The following is a 20,713-nucleotide window of genomic DNA, read 5'->3' as shown; positions in this document are numbered from 1 at the left end:
CCCTCTCTATAGGGATGAGAGTGCTCTGGTCATCGTGCATTTGTCAGGAAGAGAGGGGATGTGTGCTGAGTGCCCAGCACAATGCTGGGCACTCAAGAAGGTGCCAGAGGGATGGGGAACATCGTCTCCATCCTTAAGGAACTTGGCATATACCGGTGACTGAAAACCTGGGGCTTGGTTCTCTTTCCTCAGTTTCTAAACCTGTCCGATTTTTCAGATAGTTAATAAGCACCATTCTTAGTTTTAAAACAAGATGCTTTAAAGGTTACTTCTCATCATTGTCTGGACATCAGATTCATTATAACCTCCTCAGGAGCTTACGGAGATAGAAATGTCGAAGACAGTGTTTTAAAGTTAAAAGACAACATTGCAGAAGCACATTTTAATTTTTGTCTCTGTTTCCACTAACAAAAATAGACTGAAATGATGTTTCATTAATTACATTTCAGATGTTTAATTTTTGCCCTGTTCGTGACAAGCAATTTGCTATCTTCAGATTATTAGGACAAAGGAAAGCAATGAAACAAACTTAGATGTACAGCAGGCAACAAAAGGGTGATAACCTTTATATCCAGAATACTGTTTGCTTTCTTTCCATTTGTACTGATTAGAATTATAAGGAGGTGATTTGAGTAACTTTCTGTCCATGGCGTGGCTATAAAATGAGAGGATTGATTTTTGATATGTGGCCTCTGGAAATCAGTTTTATTGCTTTATACTCATTTCATGAATATCTCAATCCAGTCCTGGTGGATAGAATTCTAACATAAAAGCCAGTTTCACATAAAATAAATGCAATAATATGAAGAGGGATAAATAAACTTTTGGTTATGAGTTTAGAAACCTAATTTTTTATTTGGAGGTTGGATCTTACCCTTTTCGGTTGAATTTTAATACAACCAAGATGTATCCATTTAAAGATGAATAGAGATTCTCAGGGTCAGCTGCTTCATTTTCTAACAACTAAATTTATCCAAATATGTCAAAATAGCATATTATAGGGAAGTGTGACCCTTGAAACCTCTACGAAGAAAAAGCTAGTAGTAAGTAGTTCAGATCTGTTAAATAATGTCATTCCTACAAGGTAGAAAATGTCACATTGTTTGTTACTTTTTATGACATCGTAACCTGAATGACTTTGGCGTTGGGACCTGGGACCTTAAATAATTGTTGGGTGAATGAATGAATGAATTTTGTTACATACTGACCTTCAACAAGAAGGAAGACTTAGGATGGAACATTTTAAGCTATAAAGAATGACTCTGAATTTTAAAAGTTTCAATAATGAAATTGACATTTGTTCAAAATATATTGCATCATTTCAAAAAGACATCGTAATAGATTGGCAGCCAATGATCTGGTTTTCCATGCTACCTCTGTCGCTTTCTGCTGTACTAAAAATCTTACTCTTCATTCCCAGATCTTATTCTACTTTGTCAAAGAGTATTATCTAGTACTAGAATGGTAATACCAATGCTTTAAAAAATTCTCTTTCAAAATTAGTATGCAAGTAATTGCTATGAATAACCCGGAGATTTTCTCAAGTGTTTATAGCAAACTCCTGCACATTTTCATAAACCTGAACTACCGAGTTCAAATGTACCTGTCATTTCTTTCTTCAGAGATGAACTCATCTGTAATCCTGACTCACTGACTTAGTAAGAACCATCTAGAAGTATAATCATCAACTCACCATGGGAAAAGGCAAACAGGGCTATAACCTAACACCCCAGTGTGTAGTGGGAGATATGATATTGACCGGGGAGCTGTCCTTTTCAGGTCCTGTTGTTAGTCAATCATTGTAAGAATGGAGATAAATATTAACTTGGTTCTATTTAAACTTTTCCTTCTCAAAAAAGATACTAATTTATCAGCCATTTCTCCCAGAGGCCCTTGATCCAAGTTCCTTAGTAGACACTCCCTTCTGTGACCACGGACTGTAAATAAAATACGGGCAGAAATATATGTCAGATTCCCATGAGTTCAGGGTAAAGGTATGAAAGAGCATTGACTGGGAAGATTGCGTTGTCCTAGAGAAAACATTGGGAGCAATTGCAAATACCTATCCTCTGCGTACTTCTCAAAGAGAGAAAACAAAAGGACTCTTGACAGGAGAACCTGGGGGAGGAGGGGTCCTGGATTGAAGATAAGGCTCTCGGAGCTGGTTGGTTAGCATTGCGGAACCCTTCAACTCTTTTTCTTAAAACCAAATTGAACCTCCCCAGTTGAGAAGTTTAAAATAAAGAATAATCTTTTATATTCCACTCTTTTCTTATGAAAATTCAGCGGGCTCAGTGTGGATGAAATAGAATTCATCCATTCATGGAAGAGGCATTCTTCCCAAGGAAACCACGGCCGTCTCCTGGCTGGTGTTATTCACAATGAAATCCTCAAAAAAAAAAAAAAAAAAAAAAAAAAAAAGCCTATCACAGGACTAAAACTGGATGCTTCTTAGCAGCCTCCCTCTTACAAAGTTAGTAGTACGGGCACTGTTTATGGAAATGAAGCCTCAATCTTGGTTGGGTTAAGTCCTTAAAGCCACAAAGAGGTAGGTTCCCAATAACCAAAGCCTTTCAAGGAATCAGGTGCACACAGCCAGCTGGCGGAGGATGCCGGGAACTAAAACTTGGTTCATTGGAGCTGGGGCAGTCTGACAAGTGAGGTGAACACACCAAACTGAGAGGCAGGAAAAGTAAGGCATCCAGACGAATAGATATGGCCCCTAGCAACGTCCGCTTTTAATATTGGACTTGCTTTGCTGGTGACCTTGTCTGTGCAGGCAAGAGCTAGGCCCCACTGGCCGTGTTGCCCCATCTGGACATTTTTGGTCTCGTCTCCCAGCCCCAGGCTGGCTTTTATCCGATGGGGGCACCTGGCATCTCCGGGAGATCATCTCTTAGGATTACACAGTATCCCAGAAAAGTGAGAAATGCAATACGCCTGTCATAACACAATTTCTAGGAGAAAATACCGTTTCTCGTCCAGTCTGAGTTACAGGGAGCATATTTTCTTTCATCCCAGCAGCCAAAACAGGGGCCTCCTGGTCTCATGTTAACTGAAATAGCCCCAGGAGCTTTGGCGGCAGTCATTTTCCCTGTTGGGAGCAAATCCAGGACAAGGGCTGGATATTCCAGAGCACGAATAACTCACCCCTTCCCGTGCGTGCGCTGGTTGTAAGATCCCGTTAGTCACATCTCTCCCTTCAGAGTCGGATGAGGAAGACTCTGTCTCAGCCACCCGCTCACGTGGGTGGTTATACTGACGAGAGAGGGGGCTTCACCGTTGTCTACATCTAAGTCCCCCCTGAGGACAATACCGTCATGAGACTATTACAAGATGCGGAAAAAAAAATTGGGGACACTTTCTCTGCTTATTGACATGTCCTCAAAAACATCTCTCTGATTGCCATATTGTGTTTTATAATTTTAAGCTCGCAAGGGTCGTGTCCTGCTATTTAAAATCCCCACAGTATCTCATGCAGAACACAAAAGCCATGGGCTCTGGGAAGGTATCAATCATGAAGATGACATTAATGACGACGTGGTCCAAGTAGATAACAATCGGGCATCACTGGTTTTTCTTGTTTTGAAAATGGTGCGACATCCTCAGAGAGGCTTCTGACGAGCTGGGTACACGGTCCTGACTGCCCTCGTGTCTGGACCCATGACATCTATGAAGGAGGGCACCAGAACCTTGAGAGAAGGAGTCAGCTTTCCCTGTCTTTGGAGAAACACACAGTTTCTCTTCACTGGGCCTAGCTAATGATTAGCTCTCGGCTGGCACATTGCCACACAGATGTTTTTAAAGGATTTTTTTTTTCTCATGTAAAATAACTTTGTGACTTTCCAGTTACAATGCACTGCTGTCCTTAATGGGACTCACATCCTTCTTGGAAGCTTTGTAAGTGTCTGCACCACGTGAAAATTAAGACACAGTGAGGAGGGAGGGACTCACAGTGGGGAAAGGACAAAAGGAGAATTTGTCTTTAAAAAGTGAGGACCGCAAATGAAAATCACATGAGTGAAGATGAACCGGAGAAGTTTTCCCAGCTTAGGGAAATATGTGGGTATAAGCTTCAGCCTTCATTTGGGGTACGATATATCGCACCACCAGTGGGAGAGAGGAAAGCATTGTTTCTCAATCACTCTATTTGAACTCAAGTATATTTGGAGTACTTCCTCCTTTCTTCTCAAAAATGCCTTCTACTTGTACATTAATGTGTGTGGGACGGGTGTCTGACATCATTTTTTTTTTTAAATTTGATTCGTGTTTCTTCCCTTGTCATTGCCTCGATGAGCTCAAAGGCAGGTGTAAAGGAGGGAGTTAAAACCAGGCATTAACCTGCCATGAGCCGCTGTCCGCTGTAGCGGCTTGATACACGGACTTATCCCTAAGCCCTGCTCCAGTGGTTAAGAGCCGTTCTGCAAAGATCGTCTCTCCTGACTTTCTTCACTCTCCAGCCGCCCGATACCTTGTAGGTTACCAGGTAGGCATCATGGCCATTACGCAGCAAGTAACTTCTTGATAGTAACTAACAAGATAACCATTCTAGCATACTTTCTTGAATTTAAGATACTTTGTGGAGGGTTTTCGCCTAAGTGTTTACTTTCCTGTATAGTCCAGAAGGTAGCAGATCATTGTATTACACACCTTCACTGTCCGTCTTGGGATCGGAGGAGACTGCCGCTGGAAGAGACTCAGAAACAGGATTTTATGATGAGTGGGTTCCTGGGTGTGCACTGACACTCAGAACTTCAGTTTGCAGAGGAAACAGCTAACGTGCAGTTAAAAATGCAGACAAACTCCAACCTCAGACATTCCCATATGGTAAATGTGGAGACGGGCCCAAGAAGGTGCATTTTTAAATGGGTGTTTCAGGTGATTTCAGTGCAAATGCTCTGGGATCCTTGGTTTAGCTAATGAAGGAGTGGGGTAGTGAGTTGCTGTTCCTTCTCCAAAATCAGACTCCAAGAGGAGACATGGCCCTCAGAATCCGTTATGTTAATATCTTGGCGTTGGAGTTCAGGAGTCAATGAGGATTTCCTGCGAAGATGACACGTGTTCATTTGTTGACCTCCGCTCCCCTCCCCCCACTCACACATTCCTTATTGCCTCCTGGATTCTAAACATCAAAACTGATAAAATATAAAAAGGGATAAAAATGAAGCTGTATCTGTAACCAAAAACAAGAGATACATCTCTGTGGGTGAGAAAAATAATAGAAATGCATCAGTAAGTGAAGCCAAAGTGAGAGTCTACTGGAGTTTGGGTAGGAAAGCCGTCGGAAGCAGACGGGAGTCTGTCTCCTACAGAATAAGTGGGGCTAAAAGTGCCCCATCAAAGGCCTGGACCCAAGCCAGCCTCTGTGCTTGAAACCAGGGACTGAGCTGGAGCTGAAAAGTAGTGAAAGGAAGCTGGAAAACAAGGTCTATAAATTGCTCCCGAGAAAGCAGAGAATCTGAGGGTAGCTGGATAGAGCATTTGCAGCCTGCTAGTGAAGAGCTGAGCCAAGGTACTCCCTGACTTGGACACTGTACGTGCAATACCTCCAGCTGCATGACAGATCAAAGACTCCACCTTCCTGATCTGGTTCTGGACCAGAGGTGCAAATAGCTAAGTAAAGGCAACGAAAATACCAGGAAACAGAAAGAGATGACTGACTCTGAAAAGAGACAGAGTCAGAGAATATATAAAATACTCTTCCAAATGAGTATGAAAATCAAAATTCCAAAATATAGAAGCAAAATTAATGCCAAGAAAGCAATGAAATTAATGTTTAGGGGATGAGTTCACTGCGTATGAAATGAAAATAATTTGAACTAAATATGTTTATTATATTGAAAATGGTAAGAGAAGGAATAATATGCATAAAGAATAAGAAACTATGAAAACAAAATAGAAATGAAACAAGAGTAGAATATGTGAAAAAGTATTACCAAAAATTCTGAAAGTTATGTTCCTTAAAATTAAAAACACTAATAGATAAATTTCAAGGTACTGGCTGGCTCAGTCAGTAGAGCATACAACTCTTGATCTCAAGGTCATGTCAAGCACCACATTGCGCATGGAACTTATTTAAAATAAAATTTTAAACATTTTTAATTAAAAAATAGATAAGGTAAATTCTAGTTTCAATGTAGTTGGAAACTACATTAGGGAACTGGAAGATAGTATGAAGAAATTCAACCAGAAATAAAAAGATTAAAAAAATATGGAAGAGCAAATTAAGAAACATGGAAGATGAAACGATAGGCTACAAAATACAAGTTAAAGGAATATCAGAAAAAGAATGAAAGAAACAGAAGAGAAGCAGCATTCTAGGAGATAGTGGCTAAGGATTTTCCAGAACTGAAGAATGACACGAATATTCAGGACTGATTGAACACACCCTGTGCAGAGCAAGGGGGGGGGGGGGACACTTTTGGTATGATAATATGGAATGTTAAGGATAGAGAGAAAAATATTAATGTAACTTATGAAAAAAAGTTCATCTCCAAAGGAATAATTCTCAAACAGAAGTCTTATCATGAGCGTTAGTAAAAAGCAAAAGCTTTTTCCAAAACACTTTGAGATATAGAAAAAAAAATAAGTGATTTCTATTCCCAGCTAAACTACAATTCAGGGTATTTAATTCAAGCTCCTAATGGAAAGGGATATGTAATCTCCCATTTAACAAACACTGCCCAGGGTGTAGATCCAAAACATTCCTGTCCTAAAGGATATTTCAACAAAATTGGGGACTCATTCCTGTAAACATCATTCTTTGGTTTTTAAGATCTTTATTTATTTATTTTAGAGAAAGCAAGTGAGAGCTTGAACGGAGGAGGGGCAGAGAGAGAGAGAGAATCTCAAGCAGACTCCATGCTGAGTGTGGAATGTGACCCAGGGCTTGATGGTGGGCTTAATCTCCCAACCCTGAGATCATGACCTGAACTGAAATCAAGAGTCAGTCACCAACCAACTGAGCCACTCAAGCACCCCTGCTTATAATAATCTCTTAAATCAAGTAGGTAATAGTGTCAATAAGAATGTAATTTACTTCATTAACACAAAAACATACTGAGGTTGATATATAGTGTGTTGAGATAATCATGGAAGCTCTAAGATTATACTTGAAGATTTTCCTCATTATTTTATACACACAGAGCTCAATATAGTCCTTCCTGAGTTTAGTTCCTAGAAAAATTTACCTTTGCAAATAAATTTGATTTTTTTCTTCCCTAAAGTTGATACCACATAACTATTTTAATTTTTGCTATAATTACTAAGAAGCTCCTAATCCAATTTTGTGCCTAATTGTAGGGATTGGGCTTTCTGGATATAGACCAGAACAAATCAGGATTTATTTTGCTATCAGTACATGCTCTTCCCTATCTGTATTTCTGTCCAAATGTATCCCTGATTGTATATGTCGTTTCATTTTTCAAATTATTTTGGATCATTTGGAGGTAGATACTGAGCTTAATTTCTTTAGAATTAGAGTTCAGTGAAACCTAACATTTTTATCACGAGAATGGAATAAATCCTTTGGTTTACAGAAAAATTAGTTCTTAGTAATCTAGTAATTCTGTAATGTGTGTGCAGGAGAAAAGAAAAATGAGCATTAATTTTTAAAAGGATGTAACTACGTTTTCCAGAAACTACCATAGCAGTTTCTGTTTGAGGCAATGGTTTGAAATGATTCTTCGAAATAGGAATTCTGATTCTGCACTTACATAGAAATGCAGTTCATCTAGAACATGTATAATACTGAACTAGCCTGAAGAACTGTGTGAGATAAATTCTCCTAAAATTTCTCAGAAATCTCTTGTGAAGTTATTTAAAAGCTTTGCTGTGTACATAATATATGAAATGATTGTTCACAACACACAGGCACACACACCCAGGCATCTACCTGAAGATAAATGTAGGACCCAAACTCATGTAGAGAAAAAAATGTATGTAATATAAATCTCAGCTTTAGATTTAATTTAAAAAAATACTTTTATTACTGGGACTGACAGATGAAGACAATTTTCAGTGACTTCATTTGTGCTACTCTGCTAGTTTTCAGCCTTTGTTGTTGTTGAAAAGAGTGGGTAAAATTCCTGCCTTGAACACTAATTGGTGACATGCTATTAATCAGCATAATATTTTAAAATATTTTTATGCGCATTACACCTGTGAAGCCTATGGAATTTCAGATGGACCTTTAACAGGAGGGAGAAGAAAGGTCAGCTTTTCCTTGTTTCTTTAACGGTGCTTTCTGACCACAGCGAATTTCAAGCCTCATGGCACATTCGAATGCTTGGTTGTCTCATCATTCTGGCACCGTTGTCTTTGATTCCAAAAGGGAATGTAGCATTTCAAATGTCGGAAATGTGCTATAGATTTTTTGGCAGGAGGAAGGAAGTCAGTTTGACTTTCGTATCTTCAAGAAACATATAATGTTATGACCAAAATTAGTACTCAGAAATTATTTTGCTCTGAAATTGGAAAAGACTAATATACATCTATGATTTATATACATGAACACTTTGACTGGCAGCCAGGTTTGAACATTTTTTACTAGAAATCAACTTTCATATATTCATGTATTCATTTGGCGTGAAAAGAAAAACAGACAAAGATGGAAACAAAAAAAATTGCACATAAAAATTTTAAACTAATGTGAAATAAGGTTCATTAGCCTAGAAGTATCATTTACCTATTTTCATATATGACAGCGAATAAACAATCACGTACAAGCATTTTTTAGCATACCAAGTCACCAATATATCAAAAAACAGAAAAAGCTTAAAATACATCAAGATAAAATAAATTGTTGCTTACTGAAATTGTTAAAAATTATTTCAAGATGGGGCGCCTTGGCTGGCTCAGTGGGTAGAGCACGTGACTCTTGATTTCACGGTTGTAGGTTCAAATGCCGTCCCCCTCACCCCCCCTTGGGTATAGAGATGACTTCAAAATAAAATCTTAGAAAAAAAATTATTTCAAGGTAAAAATTGACATATAATTTAGATACAGGTTTTTAAATCTTTTCTGATATACTTTTTCCCCACGTTGTGTAGTATAGCTATACTGGCTACCTGTAGTCATTTAAAAAGAGCTGTGTGGAGGGGCGCCTGGGTGGCTCAGTGGGTTAAAGCCTCTGCCTTCGGCTCAGGTCATGATCCCAGCATCCTGGGATTGAGCCCCGCATCGGGCTCTCTACTCCGCGGGGAGCCTGCTTCCTCCTCTCTCTGCCTGCCTCTCTGCCTAGTTGTGATTTCTCTCTGTCAAATTAATAAAATATTTTTAAAAAATATTAAAAAAAAGAGCTGTGTGGCACGCACATCTCCCCGAGACACCTTATAATAAATCCAATCCCCCTACCTTCCCAATGTACCATATGTTAAATTAATTAAAAATAAAACTTGTAACTGTCTTTGCATAAGTACCAAGAAGTTGTCTCAACTAAAATGCACCTAGAGCCTATGTTTCAGAATCCCTATGGTTAGTTACCAGAATATTTGTGAATATTGAGGATTCTAGGAAATGGGCAGTCTCCACTCCCACCCCCAGAGATGGTCCCTGTCTCTTACTGGGTGTCTCCGTTCGCGTATCCACAATGTGTTTTTATTTTCAACAGCTGCGTGTTATGCTATTCAAGTTAAAGCCTGGTCAAGCTTAGTCACAGAAAACCTTCTGAGACATCAAGGAATGTGATATTTCTGACCAGCTGCAAAAGCGGTAACCTCTCAGGAAAAAAAAAAAGGGGGACCATAATAAAACAAGAAGGAGGCAGTGAGCCTATTAATCTCTTTTCTTCCTTGTATTTTTCCTCCCATACTTCTTTCTTTTTTTAAAACCTCTAATAGAGCTCTAACCTTTAAAAGTTCTTCGAATCAAGCAATTTTTCATGATCTGGCTGTCTCATGATTGTTTTTATTACAGTTTAACATTTCTTCTGATTCACTACGATTTTTCAAGGTATATATGAGATTTTACTTCTGAGTTCAGTTGAGGTTAATAACTCATGATTTAAATCAGATTACTAAAGATATGCATGTGACCAAGTCACTACTGTTTCGAAGGTCACAACTGATTTCCCTGAGTAACTGTAACAAAATTGTTTCTAGGTAGAATTTGCTGTAAAATAATAAATTTGTCTATACAGTGATGCAAAGCATTTTGTCATAAATGTTCTTCCCTACTAATAACATGGAAATGATTGTATTAATCAAGAAATACCTAAGCCCGTGATCCAATTTTTTTTAATTTCACAGTAATACATTGTCTGCTGTACTGTCTACATCAATATTATGTTTTGATCAAAATTTTGTCACTCGGCATATTGTTAATGTGAATGACAAAATGCTTAATTCTGAGGTATTGAAGCTCCATGTCCAAAATAATATGCAGAATGGAAAAAAATAATAGCGAATAAATCTTCAGTTTCCTCATCAATCCATAATTTCTAACATTAATGTCCCGATAAACATAAAAGCTCTTATCACCAATGCAAAACCTGACCCTGCCCTTCTACTGTTGTGAATGGTATATTTCTACATTGCATATTTTCGTTGGTATTTTGCTTACATTCGTTTTTTGTAGGTTGTTATTATCGGTGTGTAGACCCGTGATAGAAAACACGTTTATAAAATAGATTATCCTGTAGCTAATAATAATCAATGCCAGAAAAGGACTTATCTCATAGAGGCCTAAAAACCACTTTAAGGGGAAAAATTATCACATTGGCATCCTGGAGGATGAGGAAGCAAAGATAAAAAATAGATAGCAGCATGGAAAAGAGAGATTATTTTTTTCCTAAATGATAGTTACATATTTTCACACAAGTTTAGTAAAGAATTAAAATCCATGCTCTAGGACAGAGCCGAAGAAAATCCAGACAGAGTCAATCATTTTACTGTTTTGTTTATGTTTTTAACACAGCTCTTAGGAAATGTAGATGATCGAAGACATTTTTCATGTTTTAACCCCATGTCTGATACCTGTGCATCTCCCCAAAATAAAGATTTACATGTAAAAAGTTGAATTTATGCTTGGAGATGTGTATTAATATTCCTAATTTGGGGGGAAAAACATAATTTGGCCCTACATTGTAATAAAAATGAAACATGATACTATTATTTCCAAAACATTTGATCATACAGGGGCTAACATAAAAACAAAAATTTGCTCTACGCTCTGCCTTGGGAGCAGATGTTTTCAAAAATAGTGGTGAACAAAAGCAGATCAAAAAAGTAGGAAAACATTCCAATCCAAATGTGTAGGATGCTGGGATGGCGGTAGATGGGGCATCTGGTCCAGAAAGCTAGGCAGTCCTTTTAGGAGCCCTGTTACTTTTCTTTTCAAGTAACAAGCGAGAATAACGCGTCAAGGAGATAGAAGGCAATGCGACGGAGCTGGTTCTTGAGGAACTTTTATCTGTTGAAGCCTAGAATTCATAATGCTCTGCACTTATCTGGAAAGCAGGCTACTGGAAGTTGTTAGGGGTGCACACACACAGAAGTAACCCAGCCTGAGTGATTGTTGGGGCCGGGGATAGGAGTCTGTAACCTAGTTCCAGTGTGGGGGACCCAAGTGGAGACAGGAACTGAGGACGTTAAGAGTTCAAAGGATGGCAATCTGGGGGCAGGTCCCAAGGGTGATCTGACTGGCCTGGCCAAGGGCAATGCCCCATCTCTCTCAGTCCTCACATCTGTAGCACATCTGTCCTCAGAGGGTAGGCATGGAAGTTACAAGGAGATTATATACAGAAGACGATTTCTTAAAAATAGTCTGAGAAAATCTGTCCTCAGTGCTGAAAATTCGGAATGATGAGGACCTTCTATGTATGAATGTGTTTATGTATTTAAGATTCTTACTCTTCGTAGTAACCATCACAGCGGATTAGTACTGCCCGAGTCTGTTGTGCTAGCTCTTAGCCACATTTTTCAGATAAGAAAACTGATGTATGAAAAGGTTAAGAAATGTGTCTGGTTGTAGCCATCCAATAAACGGTAGAAATGAGATTTGGGCAAGTCTGCTTGCTGTGATGTTGCCCTGGTTTGCGATGCGCTCTTCTATTTTGGATGGATTTCTAAATCTCACAAATACAGATTTGATGTTCTGTTTTCCAGTTCTAAGATGGCTGAAATTTTGCATTACCTCAATTTTTTTGTGTCTAGGAAATGGACTGCAGTTGACTTGGTTCGGGCACTGGGACCTGTATACTATATGCTTGAACTCAGTCACCCATGCCGAATAATCCATTCATACAGATCTCTTTCTCTCTCTCAACACACACATACGCTGTACGGGGGAAGATTTATTATTGCCACATATGGCCCCTAATTTGGGAGGCATGATCTTTGGGACTTTTCTGTGAAATGATGAGTTTTGCCTGGAAATTGCTAGAGCCATTACAAAATTAAAAAGGGGAGCATACGTAAAATTACTCCACAGTAAGACTTACTAAGATAAATCAGTTGCAAGAGATTAGGCTCGGAGCAATTAAATGAAAATTTAGTGTCACTGTGACGGCTTTGGGGACAGTATCTTGTGGATAGGATTGTATCACGCCAATGTTCATGTGAGGATTGATAAATGGATAGATACCAAACTATAGTTATGTCCCAGGCAGTGACTGTTATAAAGATGTGCTGGGTCAGAGTTGTACTAGCAAACCAGTGATAAATGGACAGTTTGAAATTGTTTTTTATTTGACCCACTGAGAAGACACATGTCAGTGTGAATAGGTGAGTTTTCTTATATCTTCCCATCAGTCCATTCTGGAAGCCCCATGCTCAGCCTCTAGGTTGTCCTCACGGCCAGAAATTGACATAAGTGCAAGACAAAAAAAAAAAAAGTATAACGCCATCGAAGTGAATCTAGTTTTCCCAGAGATTGAAAAGGTCTCATCGCCGAACAGCTTGTAGAACAGCTTTCAGAAGGTAATTCTGAAATGCATACAGAGAAGTGATACTCCCCAAAGAAAATGTTCACTGTGAGACTAGGTCAGTTCCCAATTTCTGTGAGTCACTGGATCCTCACCCATTTTCTCTTCATCTTCATTATCGTCATCCTTTATGATTTCATGGTCTCGCGGCCAAGAGAAAAGGTTGTTTGAGACTTGGGGCCACCCTGAGAAAAAGTCATTCGAGAACGTACTATTCCCAAAGCAAGTGACAACTGAGAGAGGGGGAGGATTCTACAAGGTCACTTACTGCAGCTGGTGGTCAAGCCAGGAAGAGACCTGAGCCCTGGCACAACAGAATCGCCCTTCCAGATCACAGTGTCCCCCCACCCCCTTCTTGCCTGCTTTTCTGTATAGCTTTGAAACAGGAGCTAAGTAAGAGCTGTGAAGTCTGAGTTCCCACTCATGGCCATATATCCTCTGAACAATGCTTCCCAAAGAACTCCTGTTAGTGAATGTTTAGCCTCAAGCCATGACTATCTTCCTCTTAAGGGCAAGGAGGGCAAGCAAGAAGGCAAAATGTGACAAAGAATGAATCAAAGAAAATTCAGATTTCTGCTCTCACATTCATATGGATCAGGTCTATTTTTAATGCTTATTAAGATTCTTTTAAAACAAAAGAAAATACAATGAAATGAGCTATGCCCAAAAAAAAAAAAAAAAAAAAAAAGGCAGAAGAAACAATCAAAGCTCTTTCTAATCAGCAGGGAATATTGAATTCTTGATTTGCAACTTAACTCGCTCCAAACCAGCTAGCCCACATCTTCTCAACCCTGACCTGGGGGGGAGAGGGGGTGGGCACAGTGGCCCTCCTGGAATTCCCAGGCTCCTGCTGGAGCTCATCCTTCTGGATTACCATCAGCTGAAGGTCACATTTAAATGCCAGCTTTGCAACTCTGCTGCTCTGTTGTTGGCAATTGCCCTGGGAAATGAATCCCACTGTGGTTAGGAAGAAAGTGTTTTAAGATATCTTCTTAAATGCTTGTGGTAAAACACCCCTCATCTCCAAGCTCAGTCTTCCTTTCTGTCTGTGTAAAAACTATTTGTCATGCAAATGCCCTCCTCTGTCCAAAAACACTTCTGAAGCCATGCAAATTTTTATAATGCCATGAAGGTGCTTATTTATCAATGGATAGCTAGGCTTTAAAAAAAAAAAAAAAAAAAAAAGGATTCCCTTTAGAAGAGTGTAAATTGTAATGTTAGAAGCTGCCAGAGCCAAGCAAGCAGTGATCTGTAGTGCTTTGAAAACGGCCTCATGAAATGAAGTTGCATCTTTTTGAAACCAAACCCGTTCCTTCCGTGCTGACACGGAAGGCAGAACTGACTTGTTTTGACCTGTTGTCACACTGACATTGCAGCTTCTGTTGTTGGCTTCCGGTAACCTCATAACCAACTCCCTGCTGCCTTAAAAATTAATTATGATCAGAATTTCTTTTCAGTTCAGACTGTTCAAGAATGCCTCACGTGCAGGCTGCAAATTATGAAGTGTAAATTAGGGCATCACTGAGCAGGAAAGGTCCCAAGAAACCAATTTAAGAATTCTCTCCGGATTTACTGGAGACCTGGAAATCGTCCCTTCTGGAGAAAGAACTTGAAATTAGAGTCGACTTGCCATTCAATTCACCGCATATTGGAATCAACCTTCTTGGAAAGAATGTGGTAAATGTATGCGAACCAAAAAAAAAAAAAATTTTTTTTAATTTTACTGCTTTTACAGTGACTCTCACAGCTTTATGAAAAAAATGATCACGAATAATTGCCATGGGCCATTCTAAGAATGCTACATATATAGTAGCTCAGTTAATACTGACAGTGACTCTAGGAAGTGGGTATTATTATTGTCACCCCCATTTTACAGATGAGGCAACTGAGGCACAGGATGTGGAAGTTGTGAAGGTACAGAGCTAGCAGATGACAACTGGTCTCACTCCAAGCTCCTTGCTGTTGACTTGTTACTGCCTTCGTTATTTGACCCAGTTTGGGGACTCCTTTTCATATTTGCCAAACAAATGGTAGATAGCCTTTAAAGTGTGATCAGAAAGATACTTTAAAAATTAATTTTCTGTAATTAACTGAACTCGGGAGCACGAGGAGTCTCTTTGCCACGCCTCTCGGAGGTTCTAGAACAGGAATCCGCTTGCCCTGGTTAGTTTTCCTTTCTGCTGAAACTGCTTGCCTTAACTCCGTCACCTGGCCTTGCCAGGTTTCAACTGTTCATTTGTTTTCCACCTTCCAGAATCTGTCCACATCTCCTGCCTGCTGGCATCGCGTTTCCTGTTCCCTCTGTGCAAACACACACATGTGTGTGTGTGAGTTTTTAGGAAAGTTCTTTCCTATCACTTTATTTTCAGCGTTCTGCTCAGGTGTTATAAAATATTTTCTCTGTCGGACTCTGAGAAGAGAGGTGGACAGAAAAGAAAATATTCGTGACACCTCCCCATCCTGAAAACTCTCTCTTCCAGATCACCTGATGTTTGCTGAAGGTAAAGTTTAGTCCCAAATAGCTCCGGGTATATGAAATCCACAGTATAAAGTTTTCACAGCTGTCGTCGATATGGCCATATTATTCTTTCAGACTATTTGGCGATGCGCTGCGTTAAGGATATTCTGTTCGGAAAAATTGTGCTTTAGAAATGGAGTCAACAAAGCCCAGTGAAATGGTAAATCCAAAGTTCGAAATCAGCACTACGTGAGGGAACAATGTTACTGCAAAATACTCTTGTTTTCTGAAATAGATGCAGAGCTTCGTATGTTAATATCCCAGACTACAAGACGGCCAGTTTATTTTTAAAACAAGAAACAAGAAACACCTGTTTATTATCAACCATAACAATAATAGGTTTAATTTTTGAGAGAATGTTTTTGGCAGTTGCTAAGAAGCTGTATTTTAGGATTTAGAATAGTTTTAATATATTCTAATGGAGGCGCCTGGGTGGCTCAGTGGGTTAAGCCGCTGCCTTCGACTTGGGTCATGATCTCAGGGTCCTGGGATCTAGTCCCGCATCGGGCTCTCTGCTTGTCAGGGAGCCTGCTTCCCTCTCTCTCTCTCTGCCTGCCTCTCTGTCTACTTGTGGTCTCTCTCTGTCAAATAAATAAATAAAATCTTAAAAAAATATATATATATATTCTACTGGGCTACTTATGAGGCACAAAGAAAGACATTTGGATGCATTATAGCTTTACTTAAGTTCTGTGAGTATTAAATGCATACCTTGCTTTGACTTTAGTCCTTATTTTACCAGATTCTAATTAAGGAAAAAAGAAATGTAAAGTTCCATCCCAGGGCACCTGGGGGGCTCTGTTAGTTAGGTGTCTGCCTTTGGCTCAGATCATGATCCCAGGGTCCTGGGATGGAACCCCACATTGGGCTCCCTGCTCAACGGGGAGCGTCTTTTTCTCTGCCTCTCCCCCAGCTTGCATGCTCTCTCTCTCTCTCAGTCTTACTCTCTCTTTCAAATAAATAAGTAAAATCTTTAAAAATATATATAATAAATTTCCATCCCTTTATCTTACATTTTCTATTACTCAAAGAAATAATTAAGGTAGGGCTATCAGTGCCCCACAAATATAATATACTTTTGAAAAAGTGGTTTCACTCATATGAGCATATTAATATTTAAATAAAACACTTGGAGGGATGCCTGGGTGGCTCAGTCAGTTAAGCATCTGCCTTCAGCTTAGGTCATGATCCCAGAGTCCTAAGATCAAGTCCCACACTGGTCTCCCTGCAGGACCTACTTCTCTCTCTGCCTGCTGCTCCCCCTGCTTGATCTTGTTCTCTCTGACAAATAAATAAATAAAATCTTAAATATGTATATTAAAAATAATACGAATGAATGCATGAATAAATAAATAAATAAAACATTTGGGAGGGAGAGAAATCCTACAGGTGAACAAGCCACAAGGAGTCACTCTATTCTGTTTCACAGGATTGACCAGAGCAAAGTTCCCTGTATTTTCTTTGGCTGTAATATGATTGCCTACAATCAAATAGAAAGAGCTAACTAAAATGTTTAAAAGCACATGTGACAATTCAACTAGGAGCTTTTTAAAAAAAAAAAAAACCTTGCAAAAGCAAAAATATAAACAGAATGTTTCTTAGAAATTACTGTGTGGAAACTATTTTAATAAATTTTTAATGGCAGTTTGCATTTTCATCTTTCTCAGATTTCAGGCTTTCAGTTAAAGTCACTTTCTTTCCAGTGTTTACCCCCTAGAAAGCAAATATTGAAGGAAATTATTTTCCCTGTTGATTTTGGGCTGTTTGGGTTTTTTTTCCCCAGTTTTTTCTGCCTTTTAAAATTTTGACTGTTTAAATGCTGTCATCTCTGGTTTAGGCCTGATTTTTAAAAAAATATACATGGCCAAAAAAATTTAATGTAAGAATGTTCAAAGCCTGTGTTTTATCTGAGGATTTTGCACAAATCTTGCCATCTCACCACCCTTAAAAGAAATGACCCTTGGACGAAAATGAAGCAATCAGCCTAAGATACACGAAATTGACTTCTTTTTTAAGTTAATTCCATAGAAAAGTGAGTGTGTTTGCTGGGGCAGGATAGAGTATTACCCTCCTCCTCACCACAATCCCTAGATCTGTTGTTTTTTTTTTTTAAACAATAAAAATTAAAGAGGAATCTAAAAGGGGAAAGAGTAATGTAGAGAAAAGTGCAATTTTTGTGAGCTAATTAAATTTTTGCTGACCTTATCTCTTAAAATTATACCGAACCTCACTAGGTATGCCCCAAATGAATATAGAAATATTATATAAAAAGTGACTATTCTCTATGATGATATAGCATAATATAGATACAAAAGATTTCTGGGATGGCTCATCAAAATTTAGTGTTTGCACATTTGAGTCTTCAGATTTTTTTGAGAATATCCATTTCTTATATTAGTTGACTTTTTTTAATGAAGAAAGTCATCCAAGGAGATAACCATATGACTTTTTACTTTTCGTTAACTCTTTGTTTTTCACTCCATACTCACTGTTGTGCTGTTTAAACACTGACTTCAGAAAATCAACAACATTTTGTATAATTTGGGGGATTATGTTGAACACAATTATAGTCTCTGGAGCAATTGAGGAAGATGTTTGTTGTTTTTATTTCTTAAAACAAACAACAAAAAAAGAGTTGAACAACCCAAATTATTCTGCTTGCTTAAGACCACTACTGGAAGCATTCATATTTTTTACATATCCGAAATGTTGATCCTGTCTAACTCATATTAGCCTTTCCTGTAAGGATTGCAAATCTTCAGATGATTTCTTATATCTTAGTAATTTATTTTCTGTCAAACACATAAAACAAAGCTTGGTAAAACATTCCATTAAAAAGGGAGAGAGGTTGGGGGAAATTTTTTCATTGTGGTATGAACTGCGTTTTCTGGAGTCTAATGAAACCCAGATGTTTCAGAGTGCCCACGAGGATGGCTCGTCATAATCTGATGGATCTCCCGTTCATCTCTGAAACCCTGTGCTTCCATCCTTCCTATCAAAAGAGCCGGCCCCGTTTTGCTGAATGAACTCAACTGAATTTGTGACCAAAAATTGCATCAAAAACAAAGTGCAAATTGAACATACTAGAATTTCTGCAATGGTTTACTGTACTTTCCTTTCCAAAATTGTCCAAATATAATTTGGTTTGGGAGTAAATGTCTCTTTTGACTCAAAGCAGTGCCAGTATTTACATAGGGACCATAGTCCTGTTCTCCTGAATATTTTACAGTATTCCCTTGTGACAAATAATGGATTTACTTGAGAAAGTAACTAGTTGTATGGGTATCTCCTCCACTCACACCTCAGGGAACCGCTGAGAATACAGTTGTCTGGGCTGGAAAATTCTCTTCCCACCCTTCTAGGTCCTTTGGCTGGTCTAATAATTAAATTGGCATAAGACACATGAGTAGGAGAGAAACAAATTTTATTTCGTATCTACGGGAGCCCCAAAGATACGAGACGGAAAGTCAAGTCAGACCATTGAGACTTATATGCCATCCTGAGCTAAGGATAGGAGAGAGGCCTGGGGCTTTGAATTTAGGTGGGTAAGGGAGAAGGAAAATTTGTCCTGAGTCTGCTATGTCCTGATTAACTTCTGATCAAAATAATCCACATGCCAAAGTGACACATTTTGGGGTGGCTTGCTCTGCTCCACTTCCCAGTGTGCCGTGTAGCTTTGAATCTTTGATTTTGAAACCCCAATGAAGAACAGATACCCTACTCTAGAAAGATTATAAGATCAGAGAAACAAACTGAAAACTAGTAAGATGACCAAAGACAGCAACTGAGGACAGTCATTCCATTATGGACACTTTGCAGAAATATGAATAAAAAAGGAGTGAATGATTTTTTTTTTAAATCATCTTGATTGTGTTATCAACTTAGAATAGTTTTTTTTTTTTAAGATTTTATTTATTTATTTGACAGACAGAGATCACAAGCAGGCAGAGAGGCAGGCAGAGAGAGAGAGAGAGAGGGAGAAGCAAGCTCCCTGCTGAGCAGAGAGCCCGATGTGGGGCTCGATCCCAAGACCCCGGGATCATGACCTGAGCCGAAGGCAGAGGCTTTAACCCACTGAGCCACCCAGGCGCCCCTCAACTTAGAATAGTTTTTACCACAAGTTAAAACCAAATAGGGATTACTTTAGTTATGAATGTATTTCTCAGTAAACTGATTGAATTCCATAATTGTTAGCTCTTACTTCAATGCCCTAATTTCTTTAGGGCCCAGGTCATTCTCTCATTCTCCTTAACTAATATTATATAAAAACATGTGATTATCGCATTATCTCACCAGACGTATTTTTTAAAATTTTTTGTAGATTTTATTGATTTATTTGACAGAGAGTGATAGTGACAGAGAGAGCACAAGCAGGGGGAGCAGCAGGCAGAGGGAGAAGGTGAAGCAGGCTCTCCACTGAGCAGGGAGCCCAGCGCAGGGCTCGATCCCAGGGCCCCAGAATCATGACCAGAGCCAAAGCAGACACTTAACTGACTGAGCCACACACGAGTCCCCTGACAAGTATTTTTAAACTTTACATGATTCTGAATCTAAAGTTAATACCTTGATAAGTATATTCCAAAATAGTAAGAGTGTTTATCAAATGTATAGAATAATGGCCAGTCTTTCAGACAGAAAATATAATACCTCAATGTTCATTATCTGTTGAAAAATATTGAATTTCCAAACATGTTTCCAAAATATTTGCCTTTCGGTTTTGCATATTTGTATTTCTAATTTTCTTCCACGCTGAGGCATCTGTTCATGATTTCTAGCTTGTTTTCAAAATCTTTTTGTGTTAATGTTTAGATTTGATATTCAAATTCTTTATATGCTGGGTGAGTTCTAGAGATCTTCTCAATAAGAATTTTCAGCTTCATAAATTTTAACTTAAAACATCATAGGGTTTTTTTTGTGCTTGGGAAAATATTCATCTTTTTCCTTATACCCATTAAAGTCAATGTCTTAACTTTTGTTTTAACACTTAGGCTTCCAAATACATTAATAATTGAGATAACATTTGCAGTCTTTCTGAAAATTTATTTTTTAAAATATAGCTTTCGTTCCAGAACACAGAGGAGAAGCTTTAAACAAGCAAGAGGGGGCTTTTTGTGTGTTTTATGGAGGGGTAGTCGTATTTTGAGAGGAACTTCTCCTTTGGGAGAGAGAGGAAGCTGGATTCCCCTGGACGGACCTTTCTGGCTCTTTTTTTCTGCAACAGAATTGCTACTCATTAAGGCAAAAGTTAGGCTGTGGTTTTGGTTTTATGTATT

At 38.7% G+C, this 20,713-nt stretch overlaps 1 protein-coding gene across 4 annotated transcripts in view; it reads left to right on the top strand.

Annotated features, from left to right (window-relative positions):
• The window catches only part of TENM3 (teneurin transmembrane protein 3), a 598,389-nt gene that overhangs the window by 229,448 nt on the left and 348,228 nt on the right, over window positions 1-20,713 (top strand). The gene's annotated exons all lie outside the window — the stretch shown is intronic.

Source organism: Meles meles, chromosome 2 (genome assembly GCF_922984935.1).
Source record: "Meles meles chromosome 2, mMelMel3.1 paternal haplotype, whole genome shotgun sequence".
Classification (NCBI taxonomy): Eukaryota; Metazoa; Chordata; class Mammalia; order Carnivora; family Mustelidae; genus Meles; species Meles meles.
Note: the sequence above shows the minus strand (reverse complement) of the source record. Positions and strands in the feature narration are given on the sequence as shown.